Source organism: Rhamphochromis sp. 'chilingali' (assembly GCF_963969265.1).
Source record: "Rhamphochromis sp. 'chilingali' genome assembly, chromosome: 5".
In the NCBI taxonomy this organism is placed as follows: Eukaryota; Metazoa; Chordata; class Actinopteri; order Cichliformes; family Cichlidae; genus Rhamphochromis; species Rhamphochromis sp. 'chilingali'.
In genome coordinates, this window is record NC_137932.1 from 805,509 (window position 1) to 829,879 (window position 24,371).

At 45.4% G+C, this 24,371-nt stretch overlaps 1 protein-coding gene across 2 annotated transcripts in view; it reads left to right on the top strand.

The window, feature by feature from the left end:
* Positions 1-10,524: 10,524 nt before the first annotated feature.
* Positions 10,525-24,371, top strand: part of snap25a (synaptosome associated protein 25a) — a 34,453-nt gene continuing 20,606 nt past the window's right edge. For both annotated transcript variants that reach the window (XM_080882274.1, XM_080882273.1), the window contains exon 1: positions 10,525-10,684. The gene's annotated coding sequence lies outside the window, so the exon portion shown is untranslated. The remainder of the gene's footprint in view (positions 10,685-24,371) is intronic.

The following is a 24,371-nucleotide window of genomic DNA, read 5'->3' on the forward strand; positions in this document are numbered from 1 at the left end:
AACCTGCGCAATATGTACGTGCAGCCTATTCTGCTATTCTTGTCATTTTTCACTTGTCACTTTTCAGCACAGCTTTAGTTTTATTAATGAACACTGAAGCATCACAAAAAATCATTCTGGTCTATTTGAAATTCCTGCGATGGGCATTTATCTGCATTTGTCTTTAAAAGCAAACAGAAACGTCTTGATCTCCATATCCTGACGAAGCTGATTGCATTTCTCTGCTCACTGGCCCTAGTCATGCATCGGGGCAGTGTCAGCTGTTCAAACATTACCACACATTTATATGCAGTTTCATGTATACACATATGCACATATGGGAGAGAATTCTGAGTTTATTCGACAGTAATGTGCCACTTCCTGTGAGCTAGCCAGGAGGGACTTTAGATTCTGGGCCAGTGCACCCTCATCACTTCTGCTCCTTTTCTGCTCTCAGTTCTGTTGTAACGTTACATCGCGTTGTATTACGTTACATTTCCTTACCTTGTGTTGCTTTATGTAACAGCGCTTGTGCATTTGTTATTGTGTTAGTTTGGGACGATATCTTCCATAACCTGCTCTGTCCAGTTGTTCCGCCTCGGTCTGTCTCTGCTCGGTTGGAGTGAAGTGTTTAAGGACAACGCTTCTATGTCGTTTCCTTGTTTGAGTCACAAATACCACATACCACTCACAGGATGTAAGCCTGTTCTACATGCTTCATCCCACACTAGCAAAAAACAGAAGACAAAAAAGAAGGGGGTGGAGTGGGGAGGTGGGGGTTGCAAATAGATCCAAAGAGGAGATGAAAACAGGAAAATGTGGGGAGAGCTGGAGCAAACAGAAGAGAGAAAATACCAAAGCTAAGGATAGAAAAGGAAAAAGAATAAGGCCGGGGAGGCGTAGCTGTGCGGGTCGATTCACAACCATTCTCCCTCTAACGGTCCTCCTCACCATCGGATGCAAGACCTCCAGTCTCACACTCATCAATGTCACCACTCATTCCTGATTCATCAATACCTCAATTATCAGATTGAATATCACTCTCCCCAGTGGGATGGCTGAGACTGAGAGCTATTCTTCATGCACGTCCCCGTTGATGTATATTTGCTTTAGCTCCAGTTTAACCTCCTAGGACCTGCGTCCACATATGTGGACGTCACATTTTGGGTTATTTAGACCAAAATACTCAATTTTGCTTAACAAGGGCCTGATATCCACTCACGAGGACATTATGCTGCTACTGTTCTATCAAAATTTTAAACTAATATCCTCATAAGTGGCTCTCATTTTTCTTAGAAACAAAAATTAGGTTAAAAAAAAAAAAATCTGGTAATTCTTTGTTTTTACATTCATCAGGTCCCAATCAGCCCAAATATCAAAGAGAAATTAAAAATGCTGCTGTGGAAGAGTTCAGGCCGTTAAAGGCTAAGCAACATAACAGGCCTGCACGCAAACCGTCAGAGTCAACACACAGAGCTGCTACAAAAGATGAGACTCAGTCATGTTTATACGATATTAGCAGCACTCCACTGAGACACGAGTTCTTCTTAGAATAATGCTGAAACTTACTACACGATGACTTGGTATCTAAATCACTCCTCATGGTGACACAACAGCACACGTGCTAATGCCTACAGTTGTGGTCAGATGTTTCAAATACACTCATCATGGCATGAATGTCGTGGTAATTTGGGGATTTTAATGTTTTCTTTGAACGTTACCGTTTCCAGGGTGGAATGGTTGTACAATGATTGCATTTTTCTCTAATGACATTTAAAAACAGAAACTAGGTGCCACAGAGAAGAAGCCCTCGCTCCAAAGTCAGCACCTTCAAGCTCAAGTGACATCTGGAGCTCCCCACATGGACAAGCCAGATGCCTTGTGGAAAAAAGTTTCATAGTCAGATGAGACAAGAATGGAGCTATTTGTCCACAGCGACAAGACGTATGTTTGGAGGAGTAAAACTGAGGCTTTCAAACTCTGTATCAGCTGTGGAGCACGGAGGAGGCTGCATCCTGCTCTGGCACTTTGCTCCCAGAGCTACTGGCAGGTTGTAAAAAATAGATGGAATAATGAAGGAGGAGGACAACCTTGATATTCTTAAATGTCACCTCAAATGACCAGATAGAGGGTTGCATTCAGACAAAGTTTGATGTTGCACCAGGATAGTGATCCCAGATGGAAAGGATACAGCAGGCTAGCAGTCCTGAGCTTTGTGATGGACTGAGCAGCGAAGGAAACTTAGGCACAGGTTAAAGTCCAAAAAAAGGATTTTTTATTTAACCCCAAAATCATAATTGGTTAAATCCTGCAAAAAGAATCAACATCTTGGGCCCATAAAAGAGGTCAGAATAACAGAACTCTACTCAAAGTTGACAACAACACTGATAACGCAAACAAACTGACCTAACTTAACAAGACAAAGGGAAACTTAAATAGTGGCTGATCAGCCCACAAAAAGGGGTAAAACACACAAAACCTAACTGAAACTAACATAATGAAGTCCAAATCCCCCCCATGGTCCCGAGTTATGGAATGAGCCAATTTGCAGCTTTCCATCAAGGCTTGCTCCGCCCCTTTTCCACCTCCTGGCTCCTCAATCAAGCGACTGGAGCAGCTGCAACTAAGGTAACTCAGAAGACAAAGATTAAATCATACATAACAGTGTAAACTAAAATGTGCGCACTTATTTTAGAATGCAGTGTTATGTAAAAGCCTCTGCACTAATATGGTGATATTACCACTGTGTGGCTGTAAGTGCAGCCATCACACCTCAATCCCTCTGAAATCTGTGCACTAGATCCAAGATTCAAAGTGTTTATGTGTCACAAGAGAAAAGGCATTTCTTTGTGCAATGAAATTCTTTCTTTACTGTCCACCCACAGATGCCGAATAATATATACAATAGAAATAGAGCATATAAATACAAATAATACAAATAAATAGCTGAAGTCAGAAAAGGAGACAAAATATGGAGATTTGAAAAAGATGTGTGCAAAAGAGCTATAGCTCAATATGTAAGACGACCAGGCGTGCAAAATGGGTCAGCTGTTCAAGAGTCTGGTGGCAGTGGGGAAAAGGAGTTAGTGAGTCTGGATGTTCTGGACACTTCTAAACCTTCGTCTCAAGGGCAGAAGTGGCTAGGCTAGGCTAGGCTAGGCTAGGTCCCTATTCAAATGAAATGTAAAAATCCTGCTGAGAAGAGCAGTCAAACATCCAACCTGAATTATGCCAGGAGCTTACTGATGGCTACCAGAGGTGTGTGGTCAAGGTGCAACTACAAGGTCAGCTTTGAAAATCAGTAAAAATTTCATATTACCTACAATTTTTTACAGATCGTCTTCAAACTTAACAACAATATACTCGGCCTTAGGGAGCATAAGTACTCAGATTCACTAAGCATTTGACTTTCATAGTTAGCACCTGTGGTCAAAGTTGACCTGGAAAAAAAAATCATATAGTAGCATAGAAACACAACGATGCCAATAACAGGCTGACATCATCAGATTGTGATAAAAACATCATAAAACATGAAGGTTTTAGTGTAACCATTAGCCTTTGGTAAGAGTTACAGTCTCTGAATGCTCTTGTTTCCCATCAAATCACAGAAAATATTTTTAAAAGCCTTTAAAAAATCAAAAAATATCCTGTGTTGTTACTTGCTTTGGTTAACATGCTGCTATATCCAGCACCAACAGTCATGATATGAGTAAAACAGAGGCTTTCTCTTAAACAACCCTCTACAGTACATGTGTTTGTTTCTTGGCCTCTCTGTGTTTTTCTCACCTCCCCTCGTGGCCGGTGGCTTCCCTTTGTTGGAGGTCTCATCCTGTTAAAAGGGAGTTCTTCCTTCCCGGGGTCACCAAGTGCTGCTCGTAGTGGATAATGTGATTGTTGGGATTTTCTCTGTGATGCTACAGTCCAACCAGGGTAACAGAGATCACAGCACAATCAAAATTATTACAACCGTGTGTGATAGAATTGCAGACTTGTTACCTTTGAAATGGTCTCTTCAAAGACAGGGATCTGTGACGACTTGCAGTCAGATGCACCAAAAATCACCTAGTCTGGTAATTCTATATATATTACACTTACGTATTGAATTAAAATGTTAAATGATAAATATAACCATAGGAGTCTGAGGAACGGAGCAACTGAAGGAAATCTTGGCAGTTTTGCATTAAGGTGAAAAAGGCCAGTCGCTTGAAGAGATGCAGCAGAGAGATATAAGTAGGAGAATCAACCAGCTGTCCTCCACTGAACCATCCGAGGTGTACTCTCGGTGGCAGGGGAACAATACGAGACCAGCACCACCAATGGGAGAAGGACGCACCCCACAACAGCAATGCTGAGTGTCTACTGGATCAAAGAGCAGACCACAGCAACCTGCTCTTAGATCCATGTCCAAGAAAGGGTCTCCAGCACGAGGAGTTGGCCAGCACCCGGCCCTGACATGCTTCACGCCTACTGGCTGGTTTTGCTGTTCACATAGATTGTTGATATTGTTCGTCAGTTTTCACACCCTGAAGCTGAAGATGGCCTTACAAGTACTGACAGTAGCCACCCACTGTTCAATAGTCGAATCAAATTGTTATGTGTTCACTGACTGTTATATGAAGTGTGTGTCCTTGTCTGGAAATAGCCTTGTAGGTGTTTTCATTTCTAATTTCAAAACAATGCAGACTTTCTTCTAATGATCATCGACTGCACTGTTAAGTTTAACTAATAGAGTCTTTCATTCCTTGACTTAATAAACTGATTCTTCAGCTACTCCTACGACATTTGTCCAGATAAACTTTTTGCTTTTTTGTTGTTTTTACTGTGCAGAATATAAACGCAGCACAAGATGCACTGAAGGAAATAAGCTTTAACACGACAATATAAAAACACTGGAGTCCCGTTGATGTTGTGAATGCGTTATCCTGTAGCAACACATTTAAACATTTTAAAGACCATTTTGTGTACTAAGACTGTTAAATAAAGTAACGAGTAAATGAGGATGTTTTATGAATTGCAAACAGAAAATATCCTTTGAACTGTAAAAACTGTAAATAAGAGCTGGGCAGATGTAAATGCTTCATGTGGTTGAATGCTCAGGAACACAGGCAGCTGTAATCAGATGCAACATTAAAATAAAAACGCATCGTCGTGACGAGCTCTGAACAGACGGATGAAAAGCGGTCTAATTGTGTGCGATGGCTAAGTACGATGACTAAGGGCTGATATTTGAGGGAAATGAAGGGGGGGGGGCAGAGTTTAGTGCTGAGTCACAGCACGGCTGCTGCTGCCGCTGCAGCGCCCTCCCCCACACTGAACTACTCAGCCTGGCTGACTAGCTTCATCTCTCATGCTTCATCCTGCCCTCTCTGTCTTCACAAACACACGGACACAGAAACACGTATATAACATAATACAGAGATGCAGCCTCTCCATCCATCACTCCATCGCTGCCTCGCCTCATCTCTAATCTCATTCTTCTGCCTCAGTTGATTTTGCCACTTGCAGCTCTTTCGCATCTCTTTCTATGTTTTTAGGCCGTAACTATTGTGGGTTTGGTTTTTTTGCTTCGTCACTCTTTCACAGCTCACCCCCATCCTCTCTCCTCCGCCTTCAGTTCCTCCAGCCTCCCACCTTCCTTGTGAAGTTTGTGTGAGCTTGTCTGCTACAGGGCTGATAATGCTGCAGCTAATCTTCCCTCCACTTGCTGTGTTTTGCTCTTTGACTGTGAGACAAAGCACAGTTACAGCAAAAGCTCCATCGCCCGAGTTCCCCACACACACACACACATGCACACGTACATGCACACACACACATACACACATATGCACACGTACACACACACAAACATACATGCACACGTACACACACATATACATGCATACGTGCACACACACACATGCACACGTACATGCACACGTACATGCACACGATGGATCAGTAAAGACTTCATTCTCTCACTGAGAGCTTTTAATTCATGTCTTTATCATGATAACATCAGAACTTAAGGCGTGTCTTTATATTCAGATGCTGAACAGAAGAGACCAGCTCGCCCTCAAATCCACAAGGAAAGACTTTAGACCTTGCAGCCACAGTTTGCTCTGTGGTGAAGAAACTGAAGCAGTGCCAGGGGGAAGTTTCTGGAAATAGGCTGGCAGTGCATGTTTCAGACAACTGATAAATCTGTCAGATAAAAAAACAAATAAATAAAAATGTAATTCTCATAACATGTGAAACTGGATTAACCTGAATCTACCGATGATAATAATACTGTCGTCCAAATCTCTATGACAACAAAATCGTCAATGATTTTTCTGAATCACTGGACGACAAATTCAGCTGTTTTCTACATTCATGCTGTAATAATGACGTACTGCTGTAAAAAACATTGTTAGTATCATAGTCCCAGTCTACCCAGTGTCTGAAGTTTATATTCCTGACTCCTTTTTCTTACCTTCTGGTCATATTTTTGATGGTATTGTTCTTTGTGTATTTTGCTGTTTAGTCATGTTCTCAGTTCTTGGTTGTTTACAGTTTAGTTCAGCTGTTGTCTTACTTACTCACCACGTTTCACTTCCTGCTTTATTTTAAGGATTTGTGCCTCGTGTTCAGTTTACTTCCCCTCCTCACATTTTCCCAGATTGTTTGCGCCCATGTGTTTCACACAGCTGTGTCCAATCCCATTTTCCCTCAGTGTGTATTTAAGTCTTTTGTTGGTTGTCAGTGCGTTGTGATCCCGCGCTGCTCTCTGGTTTTCTTTGGTTTTGTGCTTTTGTGTTTTTCCCAGATTCTTGGATGTAGTTTCCTCTTTGGACTTTATTTTCCCAGCACACATACTCATTAAAGGCACACTTTAAGTTTTCATTTGGATCGAGTCTATTTAATCGTGGAGGCAAAAAAACACAAACAAGAAAACAACCAGCAGAAGCAGAATGAGACTTAGCGTTTGTTGCAGCTTCACTGAAACCTTTCGATTTTGAGAATGTAACCATCTGCAGGTTTAAATGAGAAGTTAGATGTGCCCGAGGTTGGATTACCCACATGTAATTCCCCCAGGACACCAGACTCCCGGGGGCCTGTGAGTTTCAGGTTCACTGCATGTTTTTTGGTACTTGTAGCTGCAGATTTGGTGGAGAAAGCCCTGCATTGTTATCTAATGCTGTGGGTCTGTCATTGTGAAACAGTAACAATCTGAACCTTTTTAAATTCAGGGTTTTTTGTGCTTGCTGAGTTCACGTTACTCAGTCTAGTCATTCAATCTAATTACTACCACTGGACTAATGGGCAAAAACCTCCGGAGCTTGTAGAAGCAGGAGCTAAACAGCTTTGTATTGATCCAGATGTGCTTATAGACACGCTATAGATGGATTGTTTATCCTGGTTTTTCTTTTCTGTTGTCAACAACCATGTGAAAACTGTTTTAAAAACAGTTATGAATTATTGTTTCATAAGGTGTTTTTTAATTTATCATTTAAAAGAAGCCTTTCTCAGATGACACTGGGCCAGGTGCACCCTGGACTGGTGACCAGTCTGTCGCAGGGCTGACACAGAGAGATTAACAACCATGCATGCTCACTCCTGCAGACCTACAGCCAATTTAAAAACACTTATTAATCTAGCACACTTAACATTCAGCTGCCAAGCTAAATACCAGCCTCGGCTGCACTTCTGTTTAGAGCCAATGGCTAATGCTAGTGTGAAAATAAGATGCCAAACCTTAAATATTATGGCTGCCAAATATTAGAGGGTAACTGTTTGGAGCAAAGTTGCTTGGAGTCGTCCAACGCAGCATCTCTGCTATGCGTCGGTCAAATAAATGAATTGTTCCTCCTTTTCTGTCTCATCTTGCGTAACAGTAAACATATTGCAACTCAAAACTCAGATTTATTCCTACGAATATTCAGAAAGTAAAGACAGTCAGTCCATAAAACATTTCCTAACTGGGACTCCTATTATTGAAATAATGCTGACAATAAGTGGTGTGTGAGATTGTTGACCTTAGTTTGCTTGAAGGTGTGTCCTGTACTGCCAAACAAGTTCAGTATACTCGGGCTGTCTCTCCCCTCATGCAGCTTCAGCTCCATCAGCAGTCTCACAAAGTGTTTCCACTAAGTAGCTATCAGCTTGATAGATCCACCCAGGGTTTCCCAGTCTAACTATGCGCGTTCCCATCAATGAGAGGCCGTTCGCCATATATGACCAATCACAAACATGACTGCTTGCAGCATTGTAGCATTTCATTTTTCATAGAAAAATAATCCACAGTATAGAAACACTATTAAAGCTACATGGAAAAACAGATGCCTTTAAATTGTTTTAGACCAGCAGTAAAGAGGAAAAAGGAATAAAGTTTGCTTTGCTGGCAGTCTGCTCATGAGGGATGTCTCGCTATAATATCTGAGCACACAGGTCGACAGGATCCTCCAGGAGTGGTGACGCTGTTGTCCAGAGAGTTGATTGGACAGCTAGTGGTGTTTTTGTGTTGCAGCATAAGTTAGGCAATAAAAGTGAACCAGCTTTGTGACCGAGTCAAACCCGAGCTTACCTCTTTAGGTCCTGAACCCTGCTCTGTAGTGCCGGCCTCACAGCCTCTGATGCTTCTGTTCAAACTCTAAATCCTTCATTTCCATCAGAGCCTAATTTTGTTTGCCGTGCTCCTGTGATGTTGCTTCAGAGCAAAATGAATGAACGTGAAACCTGTAGATTCATCCTCTTCACCCTCCACACTCAAACACACATCTGCAGCCACGTAACAGCCCTCAACACACACACACTCCTGATTCCCGTCCTCTCTCCTCTGGCTCTTCTCTCCAAATGGATTTTTCGTACAGAGTTATCATTATCATTCATTTAGGAGACAGGTTCGCTTCAGAGTAATTGAAGACACATTTGTTACAGTGCAGAGCAGAGGCAGCGGCTGGAGGGGAGGGGGGCATTCCCACGCCGCTGAGTCCACAGACGAGCTGAGGAAACATCAGTCGCTGTCTTTGTGCACGTTTCCCTCTCGTCACGTGATTGTCGTTCAGTATTTTTTCATTTGGAGCGGAGATGACGTCAGTGTCATGAAAGGCGACCTGTCAAAATGCAATGGCCTGCATGTATGAACTCTGAGGGGGATGTTTAAACTGTAAGGGACAAAAAAGTTTAACATATAACGACGTATAACAGAGTGAAACACTGCATTCTGTGGGATTTTTGGCACCTGTTCTCCTTTAGTATCATTATGTTGACTCTACATGTAAACAGAGACGACGTCGTTTTTTGTTTTTTATTTGTTTGCGTGTTTCCATGAAAGAGAATCAGAGAGTGACGCGTCTGGTTCTGTCTGATATCAGGCAAACAAACAAGGTGCTAAACTTGGAGGGTTGGATGACCCACAGGTGTACGTGCCGCTCACTCAACAGAAACAGACACATATGCAAGGACACGTAATTATAGTTTGTTGTGAAGCTTCTGCTCATGGAAGACTCTTTACTTCACACTATGTTGCTTATATTTGAGTGTTTCTCTGCTTTCCTTTTCTGCGATGCTAGTCACACAGCTGGTTTCCTGTGAGCTTTAGGACTGGCGTACAGTTGCCTCCAGTCTGCCCACTATCTAACTCTGTGCTTACTTGACAAACCAAGAAATCGCCAACTGCTACCATGGTTACAGCTACCAGAGGATTATTGTGCAATTAATAAGTTACTATTGGGGCGACCGTGGCTCAGGGGGTTGGGACGCGTATCTGTAACCGGAAGGTCGCCGGTTCGATCCCCGGGCTCTCTGTCCTGGTCGTTGTGTCCTTGGGCAAGACACTTCACCTACCGCCTACTGGTGTTGGCCAGAGGGGCCGATGGTGCGATATGGCAGCCTGGCTTCTGTCAGTCTGCCCCAGGGCAGCTGTGGCTACAACTGTAGCTGCCTCCACCAGTGTGTGAATGTGAGAGTGAATGAATAGTGGTATTGTAAAGCGCTATATAAATCCAATCCATTATTACTAGGCCTCATGTTCCTCTCCATCCGTGCACCACGTCGGTGCAATATGATAAGGTTTGTTTTGACACCGAACATTTTGGCTTTGGCAGCTGGTTGCTTTGTCCACTCTGGTGACCACAGATCGTGATTACTCATACTCGTGGGATTTAAAATGATAGTGTAGAGCCCCACTCACGTCCCACTGACACCGAGTGAACGCTGTCAGTGTAACAAACCGACACCTCTGAGGCTACAAATGCTCTAAGGAACTTGTCGGGTGTTAACTGACGATGCAGGAAGATGATCCTGCATCGTCAGTTAACACCCGACAAGTTCCTGAAGAGAAAGGCCTGTAGGGATGTATGAACAGCTGATGTGTTGAATCTATTTGGCTTCCATGTGCTGGGCTCTATGAATCACACAGCAGCAGCATATGAAACCATCTAAACAGATGATAAGCTGCTGTCCGCGCAGCTGCCCGTTATAACAAAGACTTTTTGAAGTCTCTCTCTCTCTCTCTCTCTCGATGACAGTTATCTATTAAAAGCTGCTGCTGACGTCAAAAGTGTCCGCCATCTTTGAGGAGAGCTGCACCGCTTTCCCCCCCATTGAAGAACAAGTGAGGAGGAACCAGCCGACGCGCAGTGCCTTTGCTGCAGTCACATACAGAGAGAGGCTGGTATCGGTTAGCTGTTGATACACGCAGACATTTCCTCCCATACTGACGGCGGGACACCGACAACAGGCGCAGGTAAGACTGGAGACGCTTTTCCGCGAGATTTGAAGCCATTCGTGTACCTCGGGACGGCTTAGATTGTGCGAATCGAGGCGGAAGATGTTTAGTGTTGAGTGAAACCGTGGATGTCGGGTGTGTTTCAGCATAAATGATGCTGGGATACAGATGATTTGTGTGCGTGTGTGTGCTTTTGAGTGTTGGGGCAGTGTTGTGGACGATCTGCAGCACTGTTAGGGCGAGGAAAGCAAAGGACGTGGTTTGGTTGGGGGGGCGGGTGATGCGTGACCTCCTGGGTGATAAATCTCAAACGCGCAGTGGAAAGCTGACAGGATGGGATGCGGCGCGCTATAATGCGCATATTCAGTGTGGGCGTTTTCAGCGCTTCAGCACCTCGGACAGAGCCAGAGACAGAACGCACCGAGGAGGTGAAATCAGCGTCTCAGCGTCGTTTTCTTTTGTTCAAGCATTTATTGCTCTGTAAAAAGGGGGGGGGGGGGGGGGGGGAGGGACCCTGTTTTCCTTGCAAAGCCTCAAAACAGGTGTAGACTGAAGCGTGAATCAACGTGTCGCATTCACGCCACCTAGAAAGGAAATTAAACCAAACAAAACACGGCAGAGTCGCGGGACGTGGCGTGGTTTGTGGGGATGTCATGTAATAGTGAACTGCGCCATGGTGAAGTCGGTGGAAGGAGGGTAGCCCATATAAACAGTAGTGCGGGGGGGGGGGGGGGGGGGGGGGGGGGCGTCGAGTTCTGTGAATGCGACGCTCCCTTCTTCCTTCTTTTACGCAGTACCTTCGCATAACATGCCCAATCCACGCCACGCGTCTACGTGACCGTGGCAGAGAGGGAAAAGGTGTGTGGATAGGTGGCTGAGGGGTGCGGGGAGAAAAAGGAGGACAGTGCCGGGGATGTCGGCGGTGAAGCCCGCACTATGACACCCTCCTCTCCCTCTCCTCCTGCGTCCCATCCAGCGTCTGTGGCCACGCACGAAACTGTCAATGATCCCCGCACGCGCTGTCTTGTCAATCAGGCAAGCCACATTGGCTCGCGCGCTAAATCGATACCTGAGCTCGACACAACGTGTAACAGTTGAAGTGTTTCTGATCCACGACAGTAGGAGACACACATGAACCACGACACAGCTGCCAGGTCGGAGCCTTTGACTGCTTTTCCCAAACCTGCAGGAGCGGCGAGCCCAGCAGAGTCCGCCCAGGTTATCTGTCAGTGTGTGCGTGCTGTGATTTACCACACTCACCATGTTAACTTGAGTCTGCGTGTTTGAAGGCTTTGGTAACAAACAGTAGCTAAGCTAGTTTTTCTGCCCATCAGTCACAGCACCGCGTCTGCTCGTAGAGGTGCAGAGAGGCGCTTTTATTTATTTATTTATTAACCTTTATTTAACCAGGAAAAGTCCCATTGAGATTAAAAACCTCTTTTGCAAGGGAGTCCTGGCCAAGAGGCGACAACACGTTGAAATTACAAAGTTACATACATATTATAAATAACAATTACATTTTAAAAACATTTTTCTCTGGCTCAGCTTGTTGCTTCTCCTGAGCTTTGATGATTAGACACTGAAGTGGTTTGGATTTCTGGCGCACCTGAAATTACATTACACTCCCACATGGTGCGTAAGTGCCTGGCTGTGTTACTTACACATGCTCAGTTGAATGTTTGGCACGTCACTGGAAATCTGCAGTGTGAGTTTTCCATGAAGCAAAGGCTGTGCTCAGATGGCGTTGTTTAAAACCAAAATCATGTCTAAAAGCAGAGCCTGCAGGCCGATGGCATCAAAGGACGGCCTACAGTTCGTAAAGCCCCTCAGGATACCCTGGTTGCTGCTTTTCCACAGCACGTTATGCGGTTGGACTGCAGAGAGGGAGCGAGGCAGACTTGGGGAGGGGGTGGGAGGGGGTGCCAGGCCTATACTGCACACACTGTGAAAGGGCTGCTTTCTGGATAAATGGTGACTTGCAGCACCATCAGCACGCACTGATTGTTTCTTAGAAACACCCCGGCCATTGTTCATTTCACAGGAGCACTTTCACGCCTGCCATCTGTGAAATGAAGCTAAAGCCTCTCTGATTGATGCTGAGCCGGCCGGCGCAGTGCGTGTTTTGGTGCAGGTACAGCTCTTATTATTTGCTTTTTTCTCCCCTCTCCAGAGTTTCTAAGTTCGGCCTTCAGCCTGATGCTGAAATAATCAAATGCAGTCACACAAACCCTCTCATGCGAGTCCAAAATGAAACTAGATGCTCATATTTGGGGCGATATTTCTATATCTGCTGGAAAGACAGAATGAAATTTTGAAATTGAATTTATAAGCCTTATCATGTCTGTGACACAGGGTTTCCTTCACACCTTGAATATTAAACTCAGCCAGGTGCAGCATCACAGAAACAGCTGAGCTCCTGAATCCAAGCTGAAGCTAGAGATCAGTCTGGGAATGATGGAGGCAGAGATGTACATGCATCCCTCTAAACTGCTCAGCGGTCGTGTCTCGCTGTCACAGAGCAGTTCAAGTTTTGGCTGCAGAATAAACAAAATCATCTTTATCGATTCAGCAGAGCTGTTGCATGAGCAGCTTTGGTGGTCCAATGTGCCGTTCTCACTGTGGGATTAGTCACACCAGCTTTAGGTTCATAGTCCAGAGGAGGACAAGATGTGGCTTCTGAGGTGAAAGGCTGTTAGCTTCTCTGATGTGTCATAGGAGGCATTATTAGCCTGTGAAATGGCTTCAGCGTCATCAGACGACCTTATATTTTATTTTTTACATGTTGTGCATTTCTCATGTTACAGTGGTAGATTTAAATGGAGCAAAGGACGAACAGAAACACAGAGATATCCAGATGATTAAATCGTACTGACTGAGGGAAGAAGATGAAACCTTTTCTATCTGGAAAGTAAAAAGTAATAAATACGTTTATTGCTCTAATGTTAAGAGTTAGATGAGTAGATGTCATTAAAATTAAATTGAGCCTTATTGGCTAAGTTTAGCAGCTTTCAGCAAGTTTAGCATAACTAACCTCAAAGCTTTCAAATAGTTTTAAACAGCCAGCAAATCCACTTGATATTTGATATTTTGTATCCTGTTCATTGAATCTGGTTTTCTAAAACGCTGTTATGTTTCTAAAGTTGTTTTAGCTGTTGTACACAGACAGCTGTTTACAGCTGTTTACCGTTTAAGTTAAACTCACAGGCTTGACATGTAATGGTCCCTAACCAGTCATTAAGTGTCCTTTGCTTTTGTCTGAAATCCTCTCAGGTCACTACAACATGTGAAATCCACCCATTTTTCCTTCCTTTAGCTAGCGTGCTGCCAGGATCAGCCTCTGAGGCCAGGCAGACAGAGTGGAAGTGCTGTTATTTAAAAGTGCACATTATACTTTGGCAAACAGCCCCGAGGCTTTTTATTGAGAGTTTGCACTCGTTCACTGTGACTCGTGGTCACATATAATATTTTTCGTTCTCGTCTTTTGCTGTACTGAAGATTAAATTGTGACCCAGCTTTGAATTTCGTGTGAGAGAGAATCAATGTTGTCATCTATCACGAAGAAATCAAAGAGTCTTACGGAGTCAAACTCAGACGGGAAGAAAAACAGCAGCTTTAGAAGGAAACAAACGCTCATTTGTTTGCAAATGATCAGAGTGGAGATATTAAAGTGGCAGCAGCTTTCTGGTGTCCGGCCAGCCCCCACGTGACAACCTGTCACCTGCTCTGTATGTAAACAACAACACAGAAACAAGATGGCCCCTCCGGCGGCGACGAGACTGTGCTGCATAGAAGGCTTGATCCTTCTCAGCTAAGCGTGTCGTACGCAGTTTTTGATCATATGTTCTGATGTTCACGTCGCACTCATCGGTTTATTTTGTACAGTAGATTTGTCCAATTACATTAGGTTGCTTAGCTAAATGGTTATTTATAGAGATAGGCTGCACCGCACTCGTCAAGTCTCCTTTCAGCGCTCACACAGCGCGACTTCTCTAAATTTAGTTTTATTCATCTTACCTCAGCTGTAGCTCGTCACAGCAAACATGTCAGCTAGAGAAAGTTAATATTATCTCCCAAGTGATGCTTTTGTTTTTGAAGCTTTCCTGGCACAAAAAGCCACGTTCGGCTTTCCACCGCGCCCGTCGTCACTCCGCCATCTGTCCTCTCGGCTGCTCTCGCAGGGTTAGAAACCTTTGATTAATGAAGGGAATTTAGAGAGAGAAAATGAAAGTAATAAGAAAGAGAGGGAGTGGGGGAAGGTGGAGGGAGAGGGTGCGTAAACGGGGAACGATTGTCAGGCCGAATCATTTCAAACACACACACGCTGTGAGAAAATAGCATAAACATACAGAAAGATGCTGAAAATGAAGCAAAGTCTGCACAGTTTGGAGGCTAATTCCAAATTCTAGCTGTAAACCAGAACCAGCCTTTCACAATGTTCACCAGGGAAGACACGTGTCCGATTTCACTGTGGAGAGCAGATATTTTGGAGTGGAAACATTTCCGTGTGTGGGTATGAAGGAGATGGTGCCAGTGGTTTTAGTATTTTGTATCTTCAAGCGTATCATTTTCACCCGACCATTAGCCGGGCCTTTCAGTGTCGCTGTGCTGTAAACCATCCATAAGCTCCTAAAGCTTTTATGTCTTTCAGAATAAAAGCACGTGTAGAGATCTTTCCTCTGCGTCGGTGAAGCATAAAGCCGGTAGATGGATCTGCTCGGGTCAGCGTGAACACGCCCTACACGCTGCACATTGCACAGCATTGTGTGTGCTCAGGTGAGCGCACAAGTGTGCAAACATGACCCGGTGTGGCGCGTGGAGACGGTGTTCACGGGAGGATCGGTGGGGTGGTATTGAGTGGGGGGGTTAGTTGTGTAATAAATGAGGCTGCAGTGCAGCTGATGAGGGTTGTTGGTGCAGATTAGCATCTGCAGGGCTTTTACAGAAACATTAAGCAGCCTGGTCTGTATCAAAGTCGTATTTGAATGCATTTGTACACGCACTGCCACTGCATCATCGCTGCATGCAGTCACTGGGTGAGGGGCCATCTATGCTGCCCTGCATCTGGTCCTGATTTAGCTTCTTACTAGCTTTTCTTTCACCACACAGACGTTCAGACTGCTGTGCATGTTGTACCAGGACACACAGGAGCTTCTTAGTCTGAACAGCGTCACTTCCTGGTTCTAACAAAAACATTGTGTGTTTTACAGTAAATGATATTTTTCTGTTGTGCTAATTAAAATAACCCCATTATGTGCTGTGATAGCGCTCATCTGCAGTGCATGAAAAGGCTCATAAATGCATTGTGAGCAAACACAGTATCAGTGTTATTGATCTTTCTGGGCCTGTCAGCAGGTCAGAAATGCAGCTTCTACTGCAGGCAAACAAATACGACAGTGTGCGACTGACTGCAGCTTTCTGACGCTCCGACACAAAGAAATACAAAAGTCCAGCTTCTCCAGTTTATCTACATGAAACAAAATATCATTATTTTTAAATCTGTCATAAAAAGGGAATTCTTTCTATGTCCACATGCTTTGGACAGATAAGGAAGCGAGCTGTTGTTTGCTATGTTTATGATCTTATTCCCAGTTGAATACGTCACGCCGGATGGTTTCGCAGACTGGAATTCAGAGTTTCAGGATGGAGACTGTGTCAGCGACATTCCCAGTGCCAAACAACTGTGACTGAAGCAGCAATGAAAGGCCTCCATACTGATGATGGTGTAACAGTCTGACGGTGTGCGTGCTGCAGCGTCGCTAACACAGCAGACATCCTGCCGCCGCCCTCTGCTGTCTGGGATTCCTTCAAACATGGTGTAAAAAGAACTTCTGCTGTGGTTTTTTCCAGAGCCTTCACATCCCACCGCCCTGATGTTTATTGCGTCGTAAAACAGGAGAGGTTGTGCTTCTAATTCAAAACAGGACTGTTGCTCCTCCTCTGGAATCACCTAATCTGATGCTTCCTTGTTTTCCTCCTTCCAGCTTTACTGCCAACATCACCCCACGAGCATCCATCCCTGTCATGTTTTGCTTGTCAGATGTCAAATCTCCACAGCCCTCCAAGCAGCCAGAACCTCATCTGCAGCAACCACATGGCAGTTAATGTGGTGGCGTGTGCCCCGTGTGGCGGCGTGTGCCCCGTGTGGCGGCGCACAATGAACCCAAAAAGCCACCTTGAGAGGCTGGCTGTGAGCACAAAGAGACTCCCGAGCGTTCATTCGCTGCTTTTCACTCATTTTCAGTCTTGTCCATGTTTTGATACTTGAGTTACTTACATGTAGTAACTAATCAATGAATCATTGATACATTTTATAAAAAGCTCAAAGGATGCACCGTTGTTGTGTCCGCACTTAGCAGACAACTGTAAATGATCTCTTTCAGCAAAAATGCAAAAACATTATTTGTTCCTGTTTCTTTACTTGAATCAATCAAAAATGTCAACGACGGCACAGTTTGACAGGCAGAACGAAGCATGTCTGCTGCCCTAACCCAACAAGGCTGGATGATCCCACTGATGCTGTACAGTGTGTCCTTAAAGAACTGAGGGAATCTGAGCAAGTGGAGGGTAAAAGGCCCTAAAAACTCTCTGCATAAGTCATGTCCTCAAGAAACAGGAACAACCATCTACAGCCAGAAAAGGACCAGATATTGAGGCACCGTGCAGCACCGCGGGGAAAGAGGCTGATGGGCAACAGCTGCATCATCATCATGTGACTTTACAGCAAGGCAATAATCCCAAACACACTGCAAATGCAGTAAAAGCATTTGTGTACAGGAAACATACAATGGAAAGCTGTCAGTCACAGACTGAGCTCAAGGTTACAGAAGCAGTTTGAGCCTGAAGAGAAAGAATGAAGAATAAACATGTTCCCACCAAATATCGACTTTCAAGCTCATTAAACTGGTTTTATATTCTGAGTCTGCACTTATGTTTGCACGTCTCCATGAGTCAGTGCATCAATTGCACATTTTTATAACAAAATACAAAGAAGTGAAGAGTGGCTGCAGACGTTTGCACAGTACTGTATATGTGTGGTGTGCTTTTCATTCGCGTCTCTTCTTTATGTCCACTCTTCCACAGCAGCTTAGAGTAAACGGCGTCTGCAGTGCTGGCATGTTGCTCTGTCCACCAATAAGCAGAGAGATCTGGACACTCGGCTCGTCTTTACCTTCAGTCTCTCTGATAGCAAATGAAGCTGCAACATCAGCTTCAAGCCACAGTCAGCTGGACAATCACATGTTCACTTCCTGGTAAAGGAGCATCCGCAGCTTTTTTTACATGAGATTTTACGAGCAGCTGTTTGATTGGAGTAGAAAGCGTGGGACTTTAGCCGCTGACGTTTCCAGGAAGCCGTTTATGAAATCTGCAGCTCCGCTCAGCAGGAACGCTGCTGCGTTTAACGGGACCTGTAACGAATCAACGTGTTTGATCACAGCGGTGCGCAGCTTAGTAAAAGGACACGACGTGTTATATACTGTTATATAATCTGCCCTGGAGAACACTGTGATTATGTTGGGTTGCTTGTAGTTCTGCATATAGAGAAGGCAGCACTCCGGGTCGTCACCCGAGGTTAAAGCTGTCACAGTCACCACGTCTCTCTTTGGTCTCTTTGTGTAACATGTTGTATTTGGAGCTTCACCTATTCTGGGATGATTCCAGTGCTTGAAGCTACAGTCTGGCTGATGGCTGTCGGCAACTCTTTGCTCTGTTTATTTTAGGATTGTTGTTATCCCTCCCCCACCCCCGACCACCTGAGCCAAGGTGGGAAACTGGGCGTGGGTCCCAATCAGCCAGAGTTTCGGGTGTGTTCATTGTGAAACCTGGCCCCACCTTATCATGTGATTTCCTGAGGTCAGATGGCCCAGGATGTGAGTGGGCGTTAAGGCGTCTGGGGAGGATCTCAAAACTGGATTATAGATGGCAGAGAGTTGGTGTCGTAAGCCCCGCCTCTGTTCAAAGATGGTCGCTCACAGTGGACATAGATGCTTCTTTCACTCCTCTTTCAAACCATCTGTCCTCTCTGTCCAAAATGTGAACATTGGCATCCTCGAAAGAGTGACCTTTGACCTTTAGATGCAGATGGACTGCTGAGTCTTGTCCTGTGGAGGTGGCTCTTCTGTGTTGTGCCATGCGCTTGTGAAGTGGCTGTTTGGTCTCTCCGATGTAGAGGTCTGAGCATTCCTCGCTGCACTGTACAGCAAACACCACATTGTTAAGTTTGTGTTTTGGCGTTTTGTCTTTGTGATGAACCAGCTTGTGTCTGAGCGTGTTGCTGGGTCTGAAATGCACCGGGATGCTTGGAGAAAACTCCTGAGTTTCTCTGATACACCGGCTACATAGGGGATGATGCGTCTGTCTTCCTGATCCTCCCTCGCTGGTGTCTGATCTTCTTTTCTGTGCCTCTTTGCTGACTTTATAAAAGCCTCATTAGGATAACCGCATGTTTTAAGAGCTTCCTTTGTGAGATGGAAAGAAAATTGATCCTATTTTTAAATCGCCAGCATCAGACCTGGTCTCAAAAGGCCTGATATGAAGAGGGAAACACAAAGACTGTCAGCGTCCTGTCAGTGCGGTAAAGGTGGACATTTGCTGCTGTTTCCTTTCCTAAATCTCACTTTGTGCTCTTTGTCACTTTTACAGTAACACAGGAGCTTGTCTGATGCTGTCCTGTACTGGCACATGTGGGCTGCGCGGTTGCAGTGGGAGTGGGTGAATCAGTGACAGGATCTTGGACCTCTCAGGTCAATGATTCAAAGCATTATCTTTGGAGCCGCTGGGATGTTGCTTCACCACTTAAAGCTCCAGCTCTGCTGACACTTGGTCTCTTTGAGTGATGTTGCTTCAGTTATTATCCATCCCTGCGCTCGTCTTATCGTGTCAGCAAGATGCTAATGTGGAGCGTTTTCCTTTTGAGCTCCAAAATGGCTGCAGAAATATTTAGATATCCGTTTGCATGTAGCATTTCATCTGCAGCCAAGCTGTGTTTCTAAAAGAAACGGCCGCTTGATGCGATTTATCTTTGTGCTGATATCAGTGCAAGCTTTTCAAACGAGGGAAAACATCGGTCCGAGTGAAGGGCTGCAGTAACTTTCACAGCTAACGTGTTTCACATCACCAGATTTCTTTCTAAAAGGCCACATCAACTCTCAGCTGCTCCTCTGCCAACCGCGCCACGACGGCTCGTTTCCAACAACCATGGATGACGTTTAAATCCAATAATTGAAGCATGAGCGTCGCATGAATCTGCAGATTAATCTGCATTTGCACAGGAAAGCAGAAAACGAGACGTTACGCTGAACTGTAACATCGAGTGAGGCCTGGTTATTTAATGCCAGTTCATGTTTTCCAACCCACGAAAGATTCCTCGTTCGGTAACGATAAGAAGTTTAACAACAGAGGGACAGAGACGACACGTTTGAAACTGATAAGCAAACAAAATGGCAGCTGCACGCGCACACACACACACACACACAGACACACACACAGACACACACACACACAGACACACACACACACACAGACACACACACAGACACACACACACACAGACACACACACACACACACACAGACACACACACAGACACACACACACACAGACACACACACACACACACACAGACACACACACACACACACACACACACACACACACACACACACACACACAGATCTGTTGTCTTTCTTGTCCTGAGCACAGAGCTCGGTCTCCTCAGGCCGTGGACGTGAAGCGTTACGTCACATGTCTACTGATTCGGTCGCCGACAACACGCCGTCTTTTCATAAAACACTTGATGGGTTGAACACATGTTCAAGCGTTTTATGTTTTTCTGACGTGATGTAAAAGAAGACGGTGGAGGATAAATACGTCAAAGCACAGCCAGAGCTGGGGGAGGGGGGGCAGCTGGTAATCATCGTGTGATTGGACGATGAAATATGCCGTTCCATCGGGGAACGGAAATAAGGGCGCCCTCGTACCTTTGCCTATTGTTGCCATGGCGGCTCCATCCTAGTGTTGCTCCACGTGTGCACATGGAAATATGGATGTTCCATTAAACATTCATGGAAGTTGTGCCGTGTGGCAGGAAGTGGATAAATCCAGGTATTACTGTTCCACTGATCAGTGTGGTGCGCTCGGCCTACTGCCAGTGACGGCCACGCATCAGTCAGTCGCGCCATCACAGCAGCTTTTCTAGCGCCAGAACTCAACCCCGTCATCAGCACGTATGTATGGGTTTGTGTTTATCATGCTACAGCCTGCTCGTATGATTGTAATAACTCAAAGCGAACGTTTTCCCCTTTGAGCTCTCCATTTCCTGTTTCTTATCACCTTCTTCAGGTCAAAGGTCATACTGCTTACCATTTCGTGCCATAAATGTCAGCATCCTTGTAATATGTGATGACAAGGCAACAGAAACTCTTGGCCAAAGGTCACGTGGCTGTATGCAGGGACACAGCAGACGGAGACAGATGTGGCAGCTGATGGTTGTCGACTCAGTCCCTGCATTTGTTTGTGAATGAAACAAGGTTTTTATGGCGATGTTTGGTGTGCATGGGGAAGTATGGGCTTTGATTACATTCATCATGTCTTCAATATGTGCTGCATATGTTTGCAAAGACCGTGTGTGCTGTAACAATCCTGGGACAGTCTAACAGGAGGATCATATCGTATTATATCAGAGGACAGGTCTGCATTCCTCTGTTACTCCTGCAGCACGCTGCGTAAGGATGCTTCACTGCAAAACAATATTATTTCATGCACTAACTGGGACACATGGTCCATGCACACTAGAAGACCTGCTGTAGACACGTCCCTGATTTATCAGCTCAGAAATTTACCGTCCTCACTAAACTCCTGACAGGCAGTGTGCGAGTAATTAAGTATTTCTCAGATGGGCTGGCCAACATTTAATCAGATGGGACTCACCAGACAAACGTGTGTCCTCTGAGAGGAAACATTTCACGGCTCCTGGTTAAAGGTCATCACGGGTCACCGGTTTATGGGACCCATCTGAAGCCATTCAGTAAATGTACAAATACACATTATAGCACCACATCCAGTAGATCCAGCCAGACAAACAGATGTTTGTAAGTTAGCTCTAAATAAATATGCTTCATGTGCAGAATAATTCAGTTCAATCTTATTTATATACAAAATCATAACAACGGTGACCTTAAGGTGCTTTATATTGTAATGTCGACCCTACAATAACACACACAGAGAAAACCCCATCAGTCACATGACCCCCTATGAGCAGCACTTGGCGACAGTGGGAAGGAAAAACTCCTTTTTAACAGGAAGAAACCTGTGGTTGAACCAGGCTCAGGGAGGGGCGGGGCCATCTGCTGGCTTGGCGTGAGGGGAGGATCCCTGTTAATCAGTGCAAATACACATCAATAAAATATTACCACAATGTCACTGGCTGAAACAACTGCATCACACACTTGTTGTGTGGTCTGAACTGTAACTGCAGACCTTATCGTTTGTTCAGCATTAAAAATTCTCCAAGAGCCACAAACACCACAAAGACGAGAGGTCGAGTCCAGGTACGAGTGGAGGTGAGGTCTCACAGCGAGAGCAGACATGCTCGGCTGCGGCTCCTGTGCACGTTCACTGACCAGCATAAATGCAAAAAGGCTGCGCAGGTGGAAATAACCGGACTGTAAATACCAGAGAAGCTGTGCAGTGTAAAAAAGAGCTTATAGGTGTCAGGAACAGGTAGCAGGAGCTTCCTGGGCAGTAGATGCATTTACTGGATAATAGAATAAGTACATCAACATGTCGTCCTCCATTAAGTTTCTGCATCAAGCCTGCGTTCACTCAGTTACTGACTTTAATTCAGCTGCGATGAACCTGCCCACAGAATAACTGATTCCATATAAACAATTGTTAATGCGCAACATGAGCTCCGTCGGTGTTTTCCATCGCTCCCTGAGAAGATGGGAGCAAAGACGCCGCACGTGAGGCGCGTGATTGAGACGTAAAGTAAAAGGTCAGCGCGGCCTGCTCAAACTTCATTGCCTGACTTTAGTTATGTAGCGAGGCAGCCAGGCGATGGCGGCCTTTCTTCCCCCGACAAGTGCTTTGAATCTGACTCGATTCAGACACGAAGCCCTGCGCTGACTGCTTTATGTAACCCAACACGGCCGTCGCTGACATGCAGGAGAGCGAGAAGAAAGGAAAAAGCACATCGGACACGTGTGTTGGCATTCAGCTGTGGTGCTTATGACACGTATATGATCTCTATCTGCCGCCCAGCGAGGCTTTAATGATTCAGAGCGTGGCATGCTGGGTAATATTGTCTTGGCAGTGAAAAAAAAGTGTCTTCATATCTCACATCCGCGCTGCAAGACCAGCAGATGTTGTTGTGAATGCCTCTGGACGCACGAGTGGGAGAGGCAGACGATGAGGGTACGGCGAGACCTCCGAGCAGACCGTTCGCTCCGTCACCAGGATGAAACGTCCAGGTGGGCGAACGCGTCAGTCTGAGGCACCGACCTTCACTGCTGACTCCATTCGCCGTCACCTGAACGTGTCTGGATCTGAGCTCTGCGGCCGTGCTGAATATTTTATCAGTTAAATTGATCCTGTTATGATGCTTGCATTAAGCTGGTAGATGTTGTTGTTTATATGGACAGTGCCCTGAACAACGCTCTATATGTAAGACAAAGACCCCATAATAAAACAGCGGGAAGGGAAAACTCGCCTCCCACGGCCTCCCTGAGCCTGAGTGGGTGGATGGAAACGTCATCTATGGCACAACCATCAGTGACATCATGTGAGTGGCGAATGTGTAATATTTACTCTTCTTTTAGGTCGTTTGGCCAAATCAAAATAACGTGTCTGACTGGTTAACTGCTGAATGCTTTACTGTGTTTTCCTGGGCAGAGGACACACTCGGGTTTATTGTTGAGATGACTACCTGCTGATGCAGGAAACAGAAAACAGTCAGAGGAAACAACTCAGTGAACCCGAGGTCCATAAAACCAGCACGATGAGCTGGTTCCTCGCTCATCCTCAGCGGGTCCGGCCCTTCTGTCAGGTTTCATTCAGCCGATGTTAGTGCACTGAGGCTTTCTTCACACGTGGTCTTGTCTGTCCCTCAGGATGTGCGTGGATTCATTCTTCGTGACTTTGCCTTTGGGTCATAAAGGCCGACACCACAGTCGAGTTTCTGCTGAGCCAGAGTTACATGTAACTGCCTCGATTGGTCCTGTAGACATGTCCGCTGATAATCTCTCTCATGCTCATCTTTCATGCAAGCTTCTGGTAATTTTGCATCTGGATGCGTCCAGCTGTTTAGCCAGTGATACTAGCCTGTGGTGACCCGCAGAGGATTGCAGCTACAGGGGCACGCGCTGTTTATTTCTCAGGCTGATCCTCTGAAAGTCCAGGAAGCCGGGATTCCTCTGCCCGTTCACTCCCCAACAAACAGACGATACTGCTGCATCCTCACAGTCCTCAGTTACACCGCCTGCAACAGCAAACAGAGGCCTGTGGAGGCAGCAGCTCCCACCTCCGGGTTTTTCTCTTGTTTACCTGACTTTCATGAACGTGCTCTCGTTACACTCAGGCCATGCGTGCCATGCGCCTCTTGTTGCCTCTCTGGAACGCTCTTCACTTTTATTTGTGTGACTGCCGTTTTCTGGCGTAACAGTGAGGTGGGAGGTATTTGTCGCCTCCTTTGAGGCCCATCGTGATGCCC